The sequence below is a fragment of the Dendrobates tinctorius genome, unplaced genomic scaffold (assembly GCF_039654945.1).
Source record: "Dendrobates tinctorius isolate UK_male_01 unplaced genomic scaffold, ASM3965494v1 ptg000084l, whole genome shotgun sequence".
In the NCBI taxonomy this organism is placed as follows: Eukaryota; Metazoa; Chordata; class Amphibia; order Anura; family Dendrobatidae; genus Dendrobates; species Dendrobates tinctorius.
Window position 1 is genome coordinate 31,380,198 of NW_027361752.1, and position 17,881 is coordinate 31,398,078.

Genomic DNA, 17,881 nt, shown 5'->3' on the forward strand with positions numbered 1-17,881 from the left:
CACGATGTGACACAACCCAACGGGTGGTTGGTCAGCGGACAGCATAAGGGCCCCGTCACACATAGCGACTCACCAGCGATCCCGACAACGATATCAACGTGTCAGGATCGCTGGTGTGTCGCTACATGATCGCTGGTGAGCTGCCAAACAGGCAGATCTCAGCAGCGATCAGGACAGCGACACGCGGGTAACAAGTGACACACGTCGCTTAGTTACCCGCAGGGTACGTTAATATACCAGCGCGCTGGTGCCAGGAGCTGGTAACCAAGATAAACATGGGGTTTCTAAGCACCGCAATGGTTACCAGCTCCCTGCACCAGCGCGCTGGTATCTAACATACACATCGGGTTTCTAAGCGCCAGCAGGGGGCCGGTCACTGATAGGTGTCACACACAGCGATCTCACTGGTAAGATCGCTGTTGCATCACAAAATTTGTGACTCAGCAGCGATCTCGCTAGCGAGATCGCTGTGTGTGACGGGGGCTTAACACACACCACAATGGAAATGGGGAGAGAAAGGCCCTACAGATAGGGAAATGGGGGATGGTCACCACCTGAGCTCCAACCTGAACATGTCCCTGCACTCCCCTTACGCCCTAAGTGGGTCCTTCCCCCTACCGCCATCAGGAACTTCGTCCCTTGTCACCTATTACTGACCTGGCTATGCACTGGCCGGAAAAGGGTGCTAGCCTCCCCACTGCAGGTAGTACCACACAGGGGACAGTGACAAACACAAAAGGAGTAAACACAGCACTTAGCTTCCAGACACCGCTGCCAAGCTCCACACCACAGATAGCAGAGCAGCAGGACTCCAAACACCAGAGGTGGCTGACACCATAGAGCTGCTCCTGCAAGGCTGGTCTCCATAGAGAAACTATCACCAACAGTCAGCTGATGCATCAAGTGACCTTTTAAAAGATGGTCGGAGTGGTCACCATCCACATCAGCTGACCTAGCCACAATGCAGATACAGCTCATTGCCAGCGGGGGAAAACTGATATTAACCCCCGCTGGTCCTGAAAGAGAAAAGCTATAATTAAAATAGAGTGGAACCTGAGCTACCACAAATCCAAACATGGATCGTGACACCGGCACGCAGTAGTGGTGTTATCCGGCTCGCAAGAACATTTCTCTGTTTGCAAATAGGCTGAAAGGAATTTCTATTTCAAAGCAAACAGTAAGGTTGGGGCGAGAAGGCAATTTTGGCCGTAACACCGGCTACACACTCATAATTGCTTAGTGCTGCCATTACGTAGTAGCACAATACATGTAAATGGGCCCAAACTGTGAACCATAACGTTCCACGACCGTGACAAGCAGTTTGCAAAAAGTTGAAACCAGATGGATTTTTTGCAACTTGCTTGTTATGGTAGCCATAGGACCCATTCACCAGCAACGTAGCAGTGGCAAAAAGTAAATTTTTGGACTCCTGTAGCAGTCGCCATCTAGGCCCAACCGAATACTAAGTGATTGACAGCACCACCACATGCTTTGGACCCGACAATGAGAACAACGGGCAAATGCCAGAAAGAAAAGCAAAAACAAAATCATTAGAGCAAATGATGGGGGAAGGAAAATAATGGACACCACAGAAAACAAAAAATGGGAACAGCACAAAAATGAGCCCCTTTTTAAGAAGACAGTGTTCCCCTCTAACGTGTTATGCCCTGAGAAACTGGTCATATAGCTGTATTGAGTCGTGGCCATAGCTAATGAACTGAAGACCAATAAATCTTGGCTAGACTATAAATCCGCGTTTTAGAGGCGCAGACCGGTGGTTTAAGCAGTTTTGAATGGCCAATCACCAACGCGGCCCTCGAATAATACAGGTCAGATCACATTCTCCCACTTCCGGTGACCACAGAGCCCAGTGGCAGGTGCTTGATTGGGGCTGCAGGTGTCGTACCAGCACCGATCTGCTATCGATGTCCCCGAAGATAAGTCATGGTGGGTGGGGGCCTCCCCAAATGTTTAAATTGAGGGAATAAAACAGGACAGATCAGCCTCATGGGTGTTGACGTCCATGAGAAAATTAGGTCTGTTCCGGGTGGATGAACCAGGATAGCGAAACGGTATGGGGTTTTACGCACATTAAAATAATAAATTCCACCTGCTGTAGCGACCACAACTCTAAGTCTGGATATCCAGATATCTGCTCTAATAGTATAATCCAGATAAAAAGAAATCTCCGGGTTCCCATTACCGGTTCCAATGAGACATAATGTAAATACTTAATATTTTTTATATATCGTACATTCCCATCATCAGCCTGCTGGGAGTGATTGTGGGTAAAACAGGCGCCGATCCGGCCGTTCGGGATAATTATACCGCTATAATAAGGCAGAATATCGGGCTGATTAATACAATCAGCAATTACACAAATGAGAAAGTCCTTTTTGTCTGTAACCTTCTGCTAATTAGAGGAACCGGAGAATCAGGAAAGGTCACAAGCAAAGACTCTGACGACAGTTCAGGCCTCGTACTACACAGCTCTGGAAATCTGAAACAGCCTCGTGTTTTATTTTACTATTTTTTTTTTTTAATCATTAAAGAGTTTGTCCAGGACCATTTTTTTTATTTTTTACTATGGGCCTAAAAGATAATAGGCAGAAAGTTGGCAATTACCTGCCTCGTCTACCTGGTGAGGGCACAAAGTGGCCACCGACTGCTCCTCCAGGCGATTCAGCTGCTTCACGACAACAGGGCAGTAGTTGTTCTCTTTCCGGCTGCTCTGTCGACGTCATGCCAAATGACATCCGGATTGCCTCAGTTAGGCAGCAGAGAGACGGTGTCAATCAGCATGACGTCAGCAGGCACGCCACGTCAACTGAGCAGAGCAGAAGAGAAGCCGCTGCCTCTGTCAACATGATGTCAGAAGCCACTGAATCGTCGGCAGGAGCCGTCTGTGATCAGTGTAGGGCACAAGAGGCCAGTACTGAGCAACAACCTGCCTGTTCGTGCTTAGGCAAAAAGGGAAAAGCACTGTTCCGGATAACACCTCTAAGTGGAAAATCCAGAATGTTTATACTGGAACAGAAGAGCAACAAGAGTCACCAGACCCCAAATAAAAACATTTACCGAGGCCTGACCAACCATGTGCCATTATACAGGCGACTTCTTATGTAGTAGAAGGGTCTCTGGTGCCACCCTCTGAAACAAGAGCTTGGGCCCGACGTCTCCCTACGTGTACAACCGTGGAACTGAAGGGGATGAAGCGATGGAACTAAACATTCTATGTAATATCCAGTTCCCACCCTCACTTACAGGGAGTTAGTCATCACAAAATGACCTATTGTTTAAATCATGTAATTTGGGAAAACATTTTTTTTTTCAATCTTCCAAATCACTATAGTGACACAGGTCACTAGGTCTAATTTTAGACTCCGACTTCCTATTTTTTTCAGCAGCTGTATGAACACAGACAGCAATAGAATAGCTCTGACTCACTGACTTGTATGGAAGTATTTTCTGTTCATGCTGTGATCTGGGTGGGGAAGGAGGTGAGCTGTGACATCACCTATTGTGAATGGTGGATCCTTTGTTATCTACTATATGCAGGTGTTATGTCATTGTACTGGAGGAGGAGGTGAGCTGTGACATCACCTATTGTGAATGGTGGATCCTTTGTTATCTACTGTATGCAGGTGTTATCAGTCATTGTACAGGAGGTGAGCTGTGATATCACCTATTGTGAATGGTGGATCCTGTTATCTACTGTATATAGAGGTGTTATATGTCATTGTACAGAAGGAGGTGAGCTGTGACATCACCTTTTGTGAAAGGTGGATCATGTGTTATCTACTGTATATAGAGGTGTTATCAGTCATTGTACAGGAGGAGGAGGTGAGCTGTGACATCCCCTATTGTGAATGGTGGATCCTGTGTTATCTACTGTATATAGAGGGGTTTATCATGTTTGTTATGAAAATGAAGCTGCTGAAAACATTTCTGTAAAGAACAGAAAGTATGAGTCTAGTATGCGAGTGGTCAGTGTATAGATTTCTGATTTTTTTGCAATATACTGACATGAGAGATTTAAAAAAAAAATCCTAATAAAGGGAACACTTAAACAACAGAATATAACTCCAAGTAAATCAAACTTCTGTGAAATCAAACTGTCCACTTAGGAAGCAACACTGATTGACAATCAATTTCACATGCTGTTGTGCAAATGGAATAGACAACAAATGGAAATTATTGGCAATTATCAAGACACCCTCAATAAAGCAGTGGTTCTGCAGGTGGGGACCAAAGACCACATCTCAGTACCAATGCTTTCTGGCTGATGTTTTGGTCACTTTTGAATGTTGGTTGTGCTTTCACACTCGTGGTAGCATGAGATGGACTCTACAACCCCACACAAGTGGCTCAGGTAGTGCAGCTCATCCAGGATGGCACATCAATGTAGTGAGCACAACCCCCATCTGTGGACGTCGGGCACTCAGACCATCCTCATGGAGCCAGTTTCTAACAGTTTGTGCAGACACATGCACATTTGTGGCCTGTTGGAGGTCATTTTGCAGGGCTCTGGCAGTGCTTCTCCTGTTCCTCCTTGCACAAAGGCGGAGGTACCGGTCCTGATGCTGGGTTGTTGCCCTCCTACGGCCCCCTCCACGTCTCCTGTTGTACTGACCTGTCTCCTGGTAGCGCCTCCAGCCTCTGGACACTACGCTGACAGACACAGCAAACCTTCTTGCCACAGCTCGCATTGATGTGCCATCCTGGATGTACTTGGAGTTATATTCTGTTGTTTATTAAGTGTTTCCTTTATTTTTTGAGCAGTGTATATATTTAATATATAAACTAAAATTATACAATAAATCATTTTATGATTACGCATCCTCTTTAAGGGTGAATTTAGGTAAACAACCTGCTACAGCTATCCGACAGTGTTTATCTGTGTCCACTGTCTTTCCACCACTCCACCTTTGTTGGATGTGTAAAGCCGCAGGAAGGAGCCACTTGGGCTCTGGAGCGCTCAGCACTTCCATTAATAAGAATATTGCCCTTCATTACATGGGCACCTTGTAATACCACATTTCTCCTGCAGTGGCCACTGTACGATAATTGTGCAGCAGCCTACAGCGATTATGTCCAGGCGCACAGCGATCATATGGTCACCAGCAGGTCCTCATTTATAGAAGGTATTATCCAGACTGGACAACTCATGGTCTTCTCCATCGGAATGGATATTCTACATAGTGGCTAAGTGTCTTGTGGTAATTTTGTGTTTTTGCTTTATTCACATTATTTCATATATAAGGTTTAAGGACTATTTCCTCTGAAAAATGTTAATGCTGTTTATGACTGGGGTTAGTATGATGGTGGACCCCACCGTGGCAGCGTTACCACTTTCAGATGGTACATGAGTTGCGGCCATCATGGGAGAAGACGACATTTATGAATCCATACCTGCTCGACATTTCTGCTGCGTGTTATATTGTTCTGTACTGAACTTTACCCAATAAACCCAGACATGTTCTGTGTGTTATCTTTTGTGGTTCTTCATAATTACATGATTTCCCCATACAGATCTTACACGTGTACAGTGGTCTCCCGATTCTTGTCTAGCAGCTGGAGGAAGATTTCAGAACTGCTGGACCCCTGCTCCAATGTATTTGTTGGTTAAATTGGGGATTTGACGCTTGTCAAACTGTCTCAGTAACTAAGAGATTGTTCACACTAGTTGATCACCTACATGAATCCGCAGAATCTGCAGCGTGTGCACATAGCCTTACGGATCGTGCAGTGCACTTCTGAAGAACGGTCTATCCATGTAAACAGACCACCACTGATCGGCACAATCCTTACAATCCGCAGCATGTCAATTCTTAGTGCGGATTCCGCTGCGGTTTCACACCTTCGCCACTGTGAGGTGTGAAACCGCAGGGCTAATAGGCAGGTAAACTGTAGGTATTTTGACCTGCAGATTTACCTGCGGAATTTTCAAAATCCGCGAGGAAAAATCCACAGCACTTCCAACTACGTGTGCACATAGCCTAATGAATCGCTCAGTGTGCACAGTTGGTCATTGCTCTCGGCAGCACAAGTCCAGGACAAAGAGCTGCCGAGAACGACCATTGATCGGGTGATCAGCAGCTTGCTCCAATAATTGTGCAGTGAAAACGCCCCTTCATCGTAGTTGAATTACACTTCTCGCTTTGGGCCTATTCCCACAAATACCGTCATGTCTCAGAGCTTTCCAGGGGTAGATCAAACACTACAGGGACTGAACACCGGAGTCATCAAATGCAAGATGTCAAATCATAGGTGTTATTTTCAAGATGGACCATCAGCATGGGACAAGCATCCCCTTGTGTTTAACCAGGTAGGTCCTTGAAAAACGGACTACACGGACACAAAACCCGATTTCATTTTTCACTGGTGAAAACAGGTGAGTTTTACATCATTCAACTGAAGTCGTAGTGCATAGCACATCCAGAATGAGTGCGAGCATTTCCTGCCTGCCATAAAAAGTCACCAATTTTGTCATTTTTCTTTTTAAAGTCACATTTTGACGGCTTTAACTTTTCTTAGAAAGTTTGAAAGCCTTTGTAGGCTGTGGCCAACCACATAAATGAAAAAAATTATAATTTATACTAGAATATTGGCAAGTCGTATAGTAAACATTCGACCAGTCATCCCTGGCACAGATATTTTATGGCCCAATGACCGCACAAAAATATGACAAATTTATTAATCAATTCAACTGGAAAGCCGGTCTGGATAAAGTCCTTACATAAGGCTTCATGGGAGTACACTTCAAGGTGTGCATGTCGTATGGTTACACAACCGCTGCGCTCAAAACAAGGTAAGCCAAGGGCTTCACCATGAACTATGGGTGGGATGATAGTTAGATGAACTCAAAGATCTGATCCTGGAGATTCAATTAGTGGAACAATTATTTCGAGATAGATGAGACTAAAGGTAAAGCCGGCCACACACAAAATATGGCTGAGCGTTTGGCTGACAGCTCTCTTGGCGGTCCTTCCCAGTGTTCGGACAGGCGTTCGTTTTCTCTATGAGAGTCCTCACCAGACATCTCTGCTAGCAATGAAAAAATCGTACCACACCTGTCACTTCTATGTAACTGGGCTTCAGTAACAGGCAAAAGCCATGAGCTGGTGTAAAGGGGCAGCCATGTTTTTATAATCCTGGACAATCCAATGCCAAAGGACTCAATGCAGCAATGAATTATCTATGGAAGCCAATAAGTAGACCAACCTGGAGGTTGTTTTATCAGGACAACTGATTAGCTGAACAATGACCGATCAGTGATCGGCTGATTAGTGTGGGTCAGGAAGCTGAAAGCCCCCAGGAACATCTGATTGACACCAATGCAGGAAACGGTTATGTTGCGTGCAATTTTATTGATGCAATAACCTCATACTAAATGGTTGGATCATGTTTTCAGAAACTAGAGTATTTCTTATTAGTAGACCTTTCACTACCCACCCGGGGAATGCATTCATCTCATCATCAATCCAGCTCCGCTCAGTTTCCATCTTTATTACCCTCCTGGTCCCAGTCTCTGACCACAACCATCGTTCTTTACACAATAAATCATTTTCATCTTTTCTAGACTACACCCACCTACAGTATCAATCATCCAGAAATCTACTCTTCATTAGAGGGGGCTTTCCATGACTATTTCTCCCACTTTCATGTGTCCTAACTCGAGATGAGCAAATGAATTTAAGTGGAAATGAATTCCAATTTTATAAAAAAATCAACACTCTCAAAAATACAGAATTCACAAATTTAGCGAAATGGTGCTGGCCAAATGCTGCTTTATTTATGCAAAAGTGCCAATGTTTCTTATGCCGGAAATGCTACTCTAGTCCCTGACTGGCACTGACCAGACACTGAAGAGATGAGCAAAATTCATTAAGTGGCGTTCACTCCTTAATGGCTTTGGAGCATCGTGCTCTAGGGAGTCCTTTATTAAGACTGGCGGGCCAAACCCAGTCTTAATGAATCGGCCCCTGGGTTTACTCTCTGCTAATCCTCTCTGATAACGGTCTTCTTCACCCTTTACAATCTGGTTTCCATTTTTTATACTCTACAGAAAGTCAGCGTATTGTCCATGTGTTCAACGGGCGGCACACTCACCAACATTGGATGCAGGCTTTGTGTGCAAGACTGTCTGCAATGCGGATAAGTGAGGCTGCAAATAGATCCAATAAGATCTGCTATTTCCATATGTGACAGATCAGATCTTAAGGCCCTTTTACATTTAGCGATGCACCAGCGATCCCGACCACGATATGACCCGGTCAGGATCGCTGGTGCATCGCTAAATGGTCGCTAGTGAGCTTTCATACAGAAAGATCTCACAGCGATGCAGCAGCGACGCAGCGCACGATACTCACCTTTCACACACAGCGATCCTGACGTCCTCCCGCCCGCCTCCACGCGTCGCTCGTCGTCACAGCAGGAAGTCTCAGCAGGAAGCTGACAACGAGAAATGGAGCCGGACATTCTCGCGCGATCAGCGATGGACAGCGGGGGAGCCGGTCGTTGGTAAGTATCACACACAGCGATATCGCTAGCAATATCGCTATAACGTCACAAAGCCAGTGACGTTTTAGCGATATTGCTAGCGATATCGCTTAGTGTAAAACCCCCTGTTTAAATCAGATTTTTACGTTACATGTATTTTTTTTTTCTCTTTTTTACATCACGTTCTTTACTGATGCAATAAAATTAGTAATCTTGCAATTTTCACATTTGCTACTGGGGCTTTTTTACATTCACATTTCCTGTCCTTTCATGAAAAGTTTTCAGCAAGCTCCATCCTAACGGAATCCGGATCATAATGACAGGAAATTCCTCTATGCGCACTGATAACACAGGATCCACCAATCACAGCAGGCGATTTCACAGCTCTCCCTGATCCCTCTCCTTTCACAATGACCTCTGCACTAGCTCAGAAGACAATTTATCACAAGAGGTAGGGTCAGGGTCTGACCATTGTAGCTATGCACATGTGTTGTTTCCTGAAACATCAGGAATTTTATAGTTTAAAACAAAAACAATGCTCAGGGTGACAACTTTTACCGTAGCACCATAATGAATGAATGGAGCAGTGGTCGAGCATCCAAACAGCTGCTACATTTTGTACCAAGAGCAACAGTTCCCCAACGAGGATAAAAATTCCCCATTCTGCCGATCAGTGCAAGTACCAACTTTTGAACCCCACCGGTCATTATGTTATCACCTATCCTGAGGATAGATGCGCACTTGTTTCCACCAGACAGCTCCTTTAATAATATTGCTCTCATGGTTGTCTTCCTACTTTACCGACTGCTGAATCATGGTTTTATTTGCAGACTACGCCACTGACTCATCACAGTGTTTTCACTAGAAATCTCAAGACTGCTCAAAGATATTACAACTTTTGGTGTTTTCACGCCAATTGAAAAGTAGGCAAAGCGGAGGCAAAATGGGGGCATGACTCCACAGTTTATCTAATCCATGACGAACTGTGGAGTTCATTATGCCAGAAATCTCACTCCAGTCCTTGGTATGGAAGTGTCTCTTAATGAATTTGGTGCTTCTGACTGCAACACTGCATGATGAATTGAGTCCTATGTCTTCTCTTTCCCTTAATTTCAGGGTTCCTCAGGGCTCTGTTAGTCACCTCCTTTTTTTCACACAGTCCTTGGCTTTCAGAACCATTTTACTCTGCTGAAGGCTCGGACTGGCCCACAGGAGAACAGGAGAATTCACCGGTAGGCCCCTATGCAGGAGTAAGCCACTTACCCCCAACCATGAGCAGTAGTTGGTCAGTACATTTGATTCACTGAATACAGACAAAAGCAGCGTCAAATCATTCATTCAACAACCCTGCATATTATTATATAGAAGCAGAAGTAAATATGTGAGAGAGGGTAATCTAATATTTGCATATAGCTGAACTGTGAGCCCCCGGAGTCAATGTTACTGGTGCACCCTTGCCACCCCAGTACAGCACTGCTCTAATGTACATACATTTTCTCATGAGAATCCTGCACTACTACAAAATAACAGTGACTGTCCACTGTTTCTATCTGTATCCCTAGTGGGGATTGACTAGTGGTCACCCCATCCTTCCCTAAGCAGGGCTTTTTGCCAGGGTCAGGTGGGGATTAGGTTCCTGCTCGGTGATAGATGTACAACCTACATAGGGAAGTTTAGGGAAGACAGCGTGACTTTAGATCTGCCTAGGGGTCTCCACTCCCCCCTTCCCTTCATGTTGCACTTAGTCTTCCCACACTGTGCGTGACAACTCCCTTACACACTCATGTCACCTGCACTTCAAAAATGCTCAAAAATCCACCATTTTCAGTGCTGTGGAAGCAGCAAAAATTCTTACTGTTGCTGTGATTCATTTTTTATTACATTATTGTAACTCGCTTCTAATCAGTGTTCATCTCTTACCAAAACTCTTTCCTCCCAATTGATCCTGAATGCAGCTGCCAGGTTCATATTTCTATCCAAACTCTACACCGATACCTCCACCCAGTGCCAGTCATTGCACTAGTTTCCCATTCACAACAGATTAAAATGTAAACATTCAAATGGTCATTCAATGACTGAAAACTAAAGTCGTCCATATTGCAAACTCCCTCCCACATCCATGACTTTTCTTGTGCTGCATCCGTTCACTAGAATGCGCCACACCAGGAAAATCAGATTTATTCTCAAAAGGAAACAAAAAACTCTTTTCAATGTGATCTAAAAACACATTTTGTAGACCAGCCTATCACATATCATAAAATGACCACTGTCTATTATTTTTCAGACCTTGATCCAGACATTCACATACTAGCTGGTGATCGGCTCCGGCAGCTATATTTGTACTGCAGTTTTTCAATGCTTTTGCAACTTTAAAATGGATGGATCGTAACGAGAATCTACCGCAGTTCTACTGAACCAAGCGTGCCCTCCACTGGGTCTTGCTTAGGAACTAGCCATTTTTCACACCTCTATATGGGAATGAATTGATATCTTTCGCAAGACAGACTTTATACAAAAATAACCCCCGAAACAGTCTACACAGCTTGTTACACATATTGCCATGCACAGCATATAAAAACACAGCACAGCATGCATGCATGCCCCTGATATATTATTGTACTCGCAAAATAAAACGTGTGACAAAATTAATGAGCTGCTCGCTGTTCATTTAACAACCCGGAATAAAATACATTGCAGGCAGTCAAACTCCAATAACTACATTCAATAACGAGGATATAACTCATATTAGGTATGTGAAGGCTCGGGGCTGGGGATATATTGAAGGACGATGTAACCCCCATCTCTGGTTTGCTTATCTTCTTTAGCACAGCAGTTTCCAGGATTAAAGGATCAATATTTTATTGCAGACTAAACCAAGGGCTCTTGTTACTAAGAAACGCTAATTAGCCGCATAGTGAATTAAAAATTACTTGGATTAGAAGACTGTTAAGAACTGTAATGAATGTGTTTTGCTGTAATGAGGAATCGGTGAATAATGAACTCAAGCCGGGTGTTATTCCAGGGCAAGGAGCGAGTGCACTGCGCAGGGCACCATACAGTGTTCTCTATGGTCAGAACGCACCGACACGGCCGCTATGACCCGAGTCCCACATAGAGATAAATGGATGTTCATGAGTGCATTCAGGTAACCCGTAGTTCTTCACTTGTTAAGGATTGACATAACTTGTGCAGCTTGTCGTTTCACGCCAGCCAGAACAGTCAACCTCCCAAGAAAGAATTCTTTTTATACTTTTAAAAAGAAATCTCATTTCACAGCTTAAACCTAGGTGAACTATGGAGTAACTTCACTTTAATTCTGCAGAGATTATATGAGCTCAGTGACTTGGTATTCAAGCATTCACAAGCCTGCAGAAGCAATTCATTGTGGGTCCATATACATATATGTATATGGTCGCTTCATTAGAGACAACCATTTAGTAGAGCATTTGTTATGGACTGACCTGTGTTGGAGTAGTGGTAATGCAACCACTATGGGCAGCACCGGCAGGTAGAACTATAGGTAAAGGATCAGCAGGTTGCATAGTCAGGAATAGCCAGCGAGCAGCAGTATAATCTTGGATGAAGCAGCAGGTGAAAGGAAAACTCGACTAAAGGCTGGTAGCTCAATAATTTCGCAAGGAAGGAAGTGTAATGCCAGGTTTAAGTAGGGTGTCTAATCAGGAGATTACAGGGTGGAGTCAATCAGGAACTTAGGGTAGAGCTAATCAGGAACAACACAGGTACTAGGGAAGAGCTGCCACCTGGTGCACAAGAGCTTCAGAACTGCAGTAATTCTTGGTGTCAGTTCCATTTAAGGTTGAAATAGATTTTGCAGGATTACTGGCTTGTGCAAACTGGATAACTTCTCCCAATCACAAGGAAATACGGACAATGTCTCAGCAGCTCATACTACATCATTCTTGGAGGAAGCAGGAAGAACTGGCTGTCATGCTCCTGGATAGAGATGAGCGAATTTGTTCGGATTTGGCTCCGAATACGATCGGAATCGAATTTTGTTTTTGCAATATTCGTCAAACACAGCCGAACGTCATTAGTATCAATGGGAGTAGCAATTGCCAAATATGTTTGGAACCGATCATAAGACAAACATTCGGCACAAATAGTGTTCGAATACGGCACAAATATGTCAAAATCAGATTAGGGCTCCAAAATCCGAACAAATTCGCTCATCTCTACTCCTGGAACCAACACAAGACTCTACGAGTCTTACGCCATGGTGCACTTTCTTTCTGCAGAAAAGAGTTGCCGTGAAGGGATAAACTTGGTAGAGTAAATGTCCAACCACAGGCATCACAGGATCCAGGTTGTGACAAAACATATACCACCATCACCAGCTTGAACTTTGAACACCCGATAGTAAGCGTTTATCGATTAATTCTACTTCCCCGATTTCCGATATTCCCATCAGCATAGCACAACAGATATCGGGACTCATCTGCCCACGCAATGTTTCTCCATTGCTCAGTAATACAAATTTTGCTCTTTTGCCAATTGGAGTCTTAACTCCGGTTTCGCTTAACAATGGCTATCGCCCTGTTAAAATTGGATGTAGCTCCATCAAAGCATGTTCCTACATGGCATAACTCCAAAGAAGAAAATCTGAAGTGGTTAAAACTCCTGTAGATTGTGTTGAAGAAATGCAGAGGTTTTGCAGCTTAATTAATCCATTGCATTCACGTGGACACAACATTTTCAAATCTGCATCGCCCGTGGATTTTCACTGCATTGAATGGATGAAATTTAGTAATCTACTATTGTAATACGCAGAGGACTTTCTTTATGGAATAAGTAGGTGTACCCTTGGTTGTTTATCTGACCGTCTGTGCACATAGTGGCTCGACCTCAGAAAGGGCAACTATGCAATAAATGTAAATAGCACTTGACCACAAGACTCTTCTGGACTCCTCTTTGGCATTAGGTGACAATTCTGAAAGAACATGCTGATACCTCCCAAATAAAAGTCCATACCTCCACAAGACAATTAACAGTGAAAAGTTGTTAACCACGTTGCAAAAAAAAAAAAAAAAAACTGCATAAGCGTGCATGCACAGGCGATGAATGGCAACTTACAATGATACAACTTATCAGACACTAGATGACAAGACCTAGAAAGACATTTACATAAGTTGTTTTATCAGAACACTGCAATGAATAAATACATGCACTCCGCTTAGTTAACCCCTTCATGACCCAGCCTATTTTGACCTTAATGACCAGGCCATTTTTTACAATTCTGACCAGTGTCCCTTTATGAGGTAATAACTCTGGAACGCTTCAACGCATCGTAGCGATTCCGAGATTGTTTTTTTCGTGACATATTGGGCTTCATGTTAGTGGTAAATTTAGGTCGATAATTTTTGCGTTTGTGAAAAAAAACGGAAATGTGGCGAAAATTTCGCAGTTTTCAAATTTTGAATTTTTATTCTGTTAAACCAGAGAGTTATCTGACACAAAATAGTTAATAAATAACATTTCCCACATGTCTACTTTACATCAGCACAATTTTGGAAACATTTTTTTTTTTGTTAGGAAGTTATAAGGGTTAAAAGTTGACCAGCGATTTCTCATTTTTACAACAAAATTTACAAAACCATTTTTTTAGGGACCACCTCACATTTGAAGTCACTTTGAGGGGTCTATATGGCAGAAAATACCCAAAAGTGACACCATTCTAAAAACTGCACCTCTCAAGCTACTCAAAACTACATTCAAGAAGATTATTAACCTTTCTGGTGCTTCACAGGAACTAAAGCAACATGGAAGGGAAAAAATGGACATTTTAATATTTTAATTTTTCCAACATAAATTTTCTTTTAGCATCAATTTTATTTTCACATGGGCAACAGGATAATATGGATCCTAAAATTTGTTGGGCAATTTCTCCTGAGTACACAGATACCTCATATGTGGTCATAAACCACTGTTTGGGCGCACGGCAGGGCCCTAAAGGGAAGGAGCGCCATTTTACTTTTTGAATGGAAAATATGCTTGAATATTTAGCGGTTGCCATGTCGTGTTTGGAGAGCCCCTGTGCGCCTAAACATTGGAGCTCCCCACAAGTGACCCCATTTTGGAAACTAGACCCCCAAGGAACTTATCTAGATGCATAGTGAGCACTTTGAACCCCCAGGTGCTTCACATATTGATCCGTAAAAAAAAAAAAAAAAAAAAGTACTTTTTTTTCACAAATTTTATTTAGCCTCAGTTTTTTCATTTTCACATGGGCAACAGGGTAAAATGGATCCTAAAATTTGTTGGGCCATATCTCCTGAGTACACCAATACCTCACATGTGGTCATAAACCACTGTTTGGGCGCACGGCCTGGCCCGGAAGGGAAGGAGCGCCATTTAACTTTTTGATTGGAAAATTAGCTCCAATCGCTAGCGGACACCATGTCGCGTTTGGAGAGCCCCCCTGGGGTGATCGGAGGGCGGGGGGACCGGAGGGAAGGCAGGGGGGCAGATCGGTGCTGTCAGATGGTGGCGGCGGCCGATCGGCGCTGTCAGTCAGTTCGGGGGGGGGGGGGGGGGGGGTCGGTTCAGTGTCTCCAGTCATGCCCGATGCTATTTCAGCATCGGCAATGGTTGGATTTGTAATATTTCATCAAATTTCATTGATGAAATATTACAAATCGCTGATTGGTAGTTTCACTTTTAACAGCCAACCAGAGCGATCGTAGGCACGTGGGAGCTAAGCCACGCCCCCTAGGGTTAACTCTAAGGTGTCCTCTGTGTGCGGCTCGGGTGACCTTTCAGCGACCCTGGTCACCCGACCCGCAGGGGGGCTTTAAAGTCATGATGCCACATAGGCGTCATGGGTCGTTTTGACACTTTTCATGACGCCTATGTGGCGTCAAAGGTCATGAAGGGGATAAAATTCTGATCAGAAAACCTAAACATCCAACCACCACAAGGTGATCTCATCTGGATGGAATACTAAAGGCACGCAAGTCCTTATTTGTAGTTGCGTTTGGAGCGCTGCCCTCCCCCCATCTTTCCGAAAAAGGTTTCATTACAAGTTAAGCCTGGTTGCTATCCTTTCCCCATTTCATTTAAGTCTTGGACACAAGGAGGGGTAAGTTATTAAGGTTAGGGAAAAGCCATTTGAGGTCATCTTGATGTGGTTGGATGGCTTTAATGCCTTTTGCTCAAAAATGTTAAGTACATTGTGTTTTTAATAAGTGTAATAAAACTGGAGTTTAGGTATTCATTAATCGCAGAACGTGTGTGTATATGTTTGTATATTGGCCACATGAGGTATTTATGCACCTGTACATTAATTTAATGCTAGCGGTATGAGGGCTCTTTTTTGTGTTTTTGAGATTTAGAAAGAATCACTGACATTGCAAGTCATTTTACAAGCCTGATCTTAAGGGCTATTACCACCTCGCAAAACACACAAAACATTACGGAGGTGACTCATGAAAACTGACTTGACTAAACTGAGAGGTCAACCGGTACACCGTGCTCAGGTCAAGCGAACAGATGCTGCAGGGGCAGACGGTTCACAAGACCCCAGCCTGGCTCTCGCGTTTGGATGACGGCCAGAACATTACCATTCACCGATCTCTGCAAACAAAACGGAATTCCCTCAGTAGCATCATCCTCTGTTATACGGATAAAGCCAAAACATGAACCATAAGGTGCGGCAGCTGCTAATGCGAAAGTGTTACAAAAAAGCTATTAATGGAGACCTGACAGCACAGGGAATTGTACATTGTATGTGCTTTGTATACAGCGTGTGAAGGCGTTACGGGAGGAGGCCCACACTTCTAGGAAGGTGCAATCTGCCTCTGAGTAAGCAGATGCCGCAGAGACACGCAAGGACTACAATGTGACATGTGCGGAGGCTGGGTCCAAACAAATCAGGAAGTCTAAAGGCGTCGTAAGGCTAAGGAGCTGAACTCGCGCTGTACATCGCGGCAAAGTAGCAATACATAGCAGAGCTCCTGCTGCAACAGCCGAGACCAGAGATAGCTCTGACCCCAGCTCTTTAAAGCTACGTTCATACGTCAGCCTTTTTGCATCAGTCACAATCCGTCGTTTTTAGAAAAAAAACAGATCCAGCATGAACGCAGGGATTTTTACAATTTCATTGTTTTCCCCTTGTTGCAAAGGTTACCGGCCACTGCCTCAGTGGAGGATGAGTATGGTACATGCAGTGCTCACAAGATGTATCTAAAGCTGGTTGGATTACTGCATTTGGCAGGCTTCGCTACCACTGTGCTTCTCCAATGTGACAGAGGTTGACTGCAGTATTGGCCTCCGATGGCTGCATCGGGGAGTGCATACTCTGGGTAGCGTGGCAGGTCCGAACTATCAAAAAGGAGTGCACCGCCCAGAGCAAACAGTAAGTCAGGAGGCAGAGGAGCCTGAAGAATAATGGTGGGACAAGCATTGTACTCCCTTAGCAGCTGTGCCCAATAATGACAGCAGAATCTAACTAGTAAGACAGAGCTGGGCGGCTTCCTCTGTCACTGCAATATACCGATGCGTTGTTGTGGCACCCAGGGGGCTTAAGAACCCATCAAATCTGCCATCGAGAGACACGGTGTAATAATATAACATTAACAGGACGAGACACTGCATTACAGAAGTATTGCACTGTACAAAAAGTACAAAATAGTGCTTGAAAATATATATAAAAAAAATACACATACAAAAAATTTTTTGAAAGTATTTTATATCTTTTCATGAGACAGCACTGAAGATCTGACACTTTAAAACAATGAAAAGTAGTCAGGGTACAGCTTGTATAACAGATTGTGTGCGCCCTCTAAATAACAACCCACAGCCATTAATGTCTAAATTTCTGGCAATAAAAGTGAGTACACCCCTAAGTGAAAATGGCCAAATTGTGCCCAAAGTGTTAATATTTTTTGTGGCCACCATTATTTTCAAGCACTGCCTTAACTCTCTTGGCCATGGAGATCACTAGAGCTTCACAGGTGGCCATTGGAATCCTCTTCCACTCCTCCATGACGAGCTGGTGAATATTAGAGACCTTGCGCTCCAAATCAGATCGCCTATTTGTAGCAAAAATGCTTACTTGCTATGATCGCTGACCATTGGGCAGCGCTCACAGCAATCCAGCAGTGACAACCATAGAGGTCTCTCCAAGAGACCTCTGATCGTCATGTCAATCTATTAGTGACCTGCGATCACGTGATGGGGGGTGACCAATGGGTGGCTTTCCGGCACGAATGCCAGAAGCACATGTTAAATGCCGCTGTCAGAGATTGACAGTGGCATTTAACGGGTTAATAGCAGCGGGTGAATCGCAATTCCACTAGCGGCTGTTCCAGGCACATGTCAGCTGTTCAAAACAGCTGACATGTGCCCCGAAAGATGTGGGCTC